This window comes from Pundamilia nyererei, unplaced genomic scaffold, assembly GCF_000239375.1.
Source record: "Pundamilia nyererei isolate P.nyererei 1_Seehausen unplaced genomic scaffold, PunNye1.0 scaffold00252, whole genome shotgun sequence".
NCBI lineage: Eukaryota > Metazoa > Chordata > Actinopteri > Cichliformes > Cichlidae > Pundamilia > Pundamilia nyererei.
In genome coordinates, this window is record NW_005187653.1 from 223,425 (window position 1) to 228,345 (window position 4,921).

General features: G+C 45.9%; 1 long non-coding RNA gene across 1 annotated transcript; it reads left to right on the plus strand.

Moving 5' to 3' along the window:
* The first annotated feature begins 267 nt into the window (after window positions 1-267).
* LOC102192084 (uncharacterized) lies at window positions 268-4,258 on the plus strand. Its single transcript, XR_312176.1, has 3 exons — window positions 268-372; window positions 2,168-2,252; window positions 3,218-4,258. It is a non-coding gene; the product is annotated as an uncharacterized LOC102192084 (long non-coding RNA).
* The last annotated feature ends 663 nt before the right edge of the window (window positions 4,259-4,921 follow it).

Here is a 4,921-nt window from a genome sequence, read left to right on the forward strand (position 1 = left end):
CGAGTTGCTCGAGATTCACAGAATTTACAGAAAATGTTACATTTTTGTGATTTATATCATTGTCAGGATGATAAATGTCTTATATCAGGATATGAGTGTCATGATATATCCTGATGTACTTCTGAAGATTATTGTCCAAAGTCAGTGAACATGTCTTCTGTGTTGTGTTTGCTGTCTGAATGGATCCTATGAGCCACTCATCTAATGCTGTCCTAATTGTTTCCTTGTCAGTTTATAAGGAGTCTTTTTGTTTTTCCTCCAGGTCCTGCTGGGGCTCCTGACAGGCTCAGAGAAGCAGTTTGCTTTGCGAAGCAGCAGTTTGAACTCCCAGGATCCTTACAACATACTGCCGCTAGCCAGCAGCCAGATCAGGTCAGAATTTAGTTACTAATAGTTACTAAATGAAAAAGAAAGTAATGGGTAAGTAAAATCTGATGGTATAGTTTCACTTTCATCTCTTTAATGATCAATAAGATGGGATCGTCACGTGACATAGGCGTGAGAATAAACATGGCCGAAGGCTCTGTAAGCTGTGTCAAGCAGAGGCCAGGGCAGCCTGATCCTCAGCTATCGAAGCTCTCTGGTGAGGAAAGACCCTGAGCCAGTGCGTGAGGTTGAGCGATACCAGTTAGACTTCCTTGTGCTCACCCTAATGCACAGCTTGGACTCTGCAACCAGTCTCCTGCAGAGGAGCTGGAATCTGTTCCAGTTTGAATTGCCAGGAGGGTATTCCTGTATCCGCCGGTTTGCTGCCTGTACATTTGGGTTTTTACCTGTGGACAGGAAGGCTGCTTCCCTGCCTCCAGGTTGGGGAGTGGGTCTTAACCGTTGTTTGTGTTTGTGCGGTTAATAATTCAGTTCAGAACACTTAGCCTTCTTGAATGCACTGGATGGAGTGCTGGAGGGTACTACGTCTGGCGTCTCCATCGTCCCACTACAAGACCTCAGTGCACATGTGGGCAATGACAGTCAGGGGTGTGACTGGGAGGAGTGGCCGGCCTGATCTGAAGCCAAGTGGTCATCAATTGTTCCACACTGAACACCATGTTCAAGAATAAAGATGTCCGTCAGCACATGTGGCAGCAACGCACCCTAGGCTACAGTTCGGTGATCAGTTTTGTAGTTGTGTCATCATGTCTGTGGCTGTGAACATATGTTCTGGTGAAAAAAGGAGTTGATCCGTCAGCTTCTCACCAGCTGGTGGTGGACAGGCCTGGCACACCTGAAAGTATAGTGAGGATGCACTGGGAGCACCTGGCAGAGGCCCTGGTCCACAAAACCTTCAACTCCTGTGTGCAGAAGTACTTTGGCAGCTTTCCGAGGGAGGCTGGGGACACTGAATCTGAGTGGACTATGTTCTGATGAAGCTGCTGGACAGTGCTGAGGCTGCAACATCATCGGTGACTGTTGTGCTGGTAATCCCTGCGAGGGGAGCCAAAAAGAATGATTCCTATCAGGCTTGGTTAGCCTAGAGTTGGGTGGCAGCTGAGGGGTGCTAACAGGCCGAGCAGAACACAGCCTGAGTAGTAACTGAAGCAAAGACTCACTGGTAGGAGTTCAGTGAGTCCTTGGAAACAAAAATCAGTCTGCCTCAGAGTGATTCTGGGAAAGCTTCAGCTGACTCAGGGAAGCAGTGTTGACTCATACATGTAGTGAGTGTGGCCTTCGCTGCTGAATTTACCTAAGGGTATAGTTGGGGGATGGAAGGAATATTTTGAGGACCTCCTTAATCCCATGGTATCTGGCCAGGAGCAGGTCAGTCTCTGTACAGCCGTTGGGAGTGTTTGGTGCAGTATGTGACTGATACTGTTGATAACCGTTATGGACAGAAGTTAGGTGTGGTGCACAGGGGAGGCCTCAGAAGCTTATCTCTAATGTCTGTGGGTCTGTTGGCTTGGCAGGTGGTGCTGACATTCAGATAGTGGGCTGCAGAGAGCCAGCAACACCACCAGGATGATGAACACAGAGAGGAAAAGAAACAGATGTTGACAAAAGCAGTTTTTCAACTGGTCTGCTTGTTTTACACAATTATGACTTCAGCGGTTCAACTGTTAGTTTAGATTTCCTTGTTTTCCCCAATAGCAGAAAAATGTGGTGCTGGTGACCAACGTACCACTGCACTGTTCAACTGGCCAAACTGGGAATACTCTGTTTGTGTGTCTGACAGGTTCGGGCTGCTGCCTCTCAGCGTGTCAAATGTGCAGAAATCCAAGGCAGCTTCCAGAAGCTCTGAAGCTCCTCAGCAGCTGGTGGTGAGTTCAGAGTTCTTGTTTGGGACATTTCCCCTCTGTGATGTTATTTACTGGCAGCCACACGATGACTTTACGTCTCTGTTTTACTGTGCTTATCTAAATGTCCTGTGTCACGCCCTTTGCCTTCCCAGCATTTCTAAGTTCAAGCAAACCAGTGTCAGACCAGTGTGTTCATCACTGTGTGTTTGGATTCTGCTGGTGAACAGCCACATTACAACAGAATACTGCCACCAACAACCTAAAGTAAAGTTAAAGTACAAGCGCTACATGTGAAATAACAGCCAGTTTGTTAAATAGAGTAAAACATCACCCAAAACATTTTTACCACTGAGCTGTGAAAGAGTGAAAGGGTGATGTCATCACTGCGCCCGCTGTGGACAGCCTGCGCACCCAAGTTTGTCAAAGCTGAGAGTGAGATGACTCAGGATTTTCATACTGTAGCTGTAATTATTGAAAGTCTTGGACAAATTAGAATTTCAGCAACTTACTGAAATTCTCACTTACTCATCAGGGGTCCTTTGTCCCTCTGTGGGGGGAAACTCCCACAGGGTTTAAATCTGGGACTCTCCACCATTTGACCTTAGAACTGAAGAAGCTTCTCTGATGAGAGGTGAAACGTCTTCAAGCAACTCAAAGAAGTCCAGACACTTTTCTTTCCAAGCTCCTTAGACTACCATGACCTGGATGACTGAGAACCTTCACAGACATTTCATATGACTGTATTATCTTTAACATTTCCAGTGTTGGAATCATTCATGGCCAGAAATAATTCCAGGTCTGGACTCTCTTCCATTCTCCTCATTCATAAAGTTGCTTCGTGGTAAAACGTTAGGAGCTTTCAGATGGCAGCCCTTCTCTGACTCTGCTGAAGGTCTGAGCAGAGTCGGGCTCCTGTTTCAGAGCAGCTCTTTTGCCAGGTGCTTGTCTTCAGATGTCCCGTGACCTGTTTCTCCTTCCTCCTCCAGGCTCCTCAGTCCTTCACAGCAGGCAGTGATGACAGCTTCCGGCCAGGCAGCCTTTTCAGGCAGCTCGCTGATCAGGATGAAGACACAGCAGCGACTTCTTTATTTAAGCTTAACTGGCTCTCTGGGATGGGCAAATAATTCTCAGCTGGCTGCTTTGTTACAGTGACATGTACAGTAAACACTCCTTTTGTGTGTTGACAAAATGCCTCCTGTGTGATGTGTAAATGTTGTGTAAGCACTGACGTGTGTTGGCTGACTGGTGATCAGAGCAGCGATACTCTGGTTGAATGTGTGCATACACAAGCAGCATCGTTCAGGCACTCTGTTCCTGAAAGGAAACTGTGTGTGACAGGGTGGATGCTTCCTCTGTAGTGCTTTTCTACTCTTCACACTTTCTTTATGCTCCTTCTACCAAAGTGCTTTTCACATTCACACACACTCATACTCTGATGGATGCATCGGAGAGCAGCTTAGGCTGTGGCTGGTTGGTGGGGTAGGCTGTCTTTTTCACTCTGGACTGAAACATGTTTAACACACTGTGGTTTGTGACATACAGACTGATGCAGTCAGCTTCTATCACAGGATGTCTCCACAGCTACTTTTGTATGAGTATGTGAACATGCTGACACGAAGCATTATCCCTGCAAACACTCCAGCGATCAGCTGACACATTCTGTACTGGGTTCTACATTTTCTCTGGGTGTTAATATGTCAGGTTGTATTTTATGTATGTATTCAGTTCAGATAGAGATGTATGGCTGCCATGATGGCAGAAAGCAGGTTGACTTTATCATTATTGCCTCAGAGTAATCACCAGTGTGAAACACATTCTGGTGTTTGTGCAGCACTGTGGTGATTAGTGCTGTCACCTCACATCAAACAGGTTGTGGGTTTGAATCCGTGCCTGCATGGACTCTGAACGTGTGTTAATCATGAGTTCTTATTGGTTGTTGGGTAAGTATTGTAATGCTAAATGTGTCTTGTGGTTAAATGTTGCTTGTGTCTCTCACCAAAATAAACTCAGCCAAACCTTCTGACGGTGACGTTGTTGATTGGCGAGTTTCTAGTTTGCAAAGCTGCTGGATGACGTTGGGACCACACTGTAAGAGTAGCACATGAAGCAAAACCCTCAGACAGGTCCGTGTCGCAGGAACAGCGTGGTGCAGATACTTGGTGTCAAAGAAAGTGTCACCAACACCGGCCCCCACCGTTCAGTTAATAGTTTTTCCATCGATCCTTTTCACAGTTATAAGATGGATCTGTGCTGCTCACCTTTGGCTGGATAACAAGGAGGGTATTCTGCAGGGTATTCACAGCACCTCACTCATAAGATAAGTTAACCTTTATTAGTCCCACACGTGGGAAATTTGTTTTGTCACAGCAGGAAGTGGACAGTGCAAAAGTTATGAGGCAAAAATTAGGATACAATAAGAATAAATACAGTACACAACTGTACAGGATAGAATAAATAAAATACTACAACCTCATGTTTACAACCTTATTTCAAATACATTAACTCCACATTGTACACTCAGTACCTCGTAATGATGACATGAAAAAAGTTGTTGCATGAAATAAAAAGAACAGTGAGTAGTGTTTGAGTATTCATAGCCTTTACCATGACACGAGCTCGGGCGTGTCGGTCAGGGCTGGTGCCAGGGGAGTGCTAGCTGCCACAGATGATACCTGTCTGATTGTTCGGCC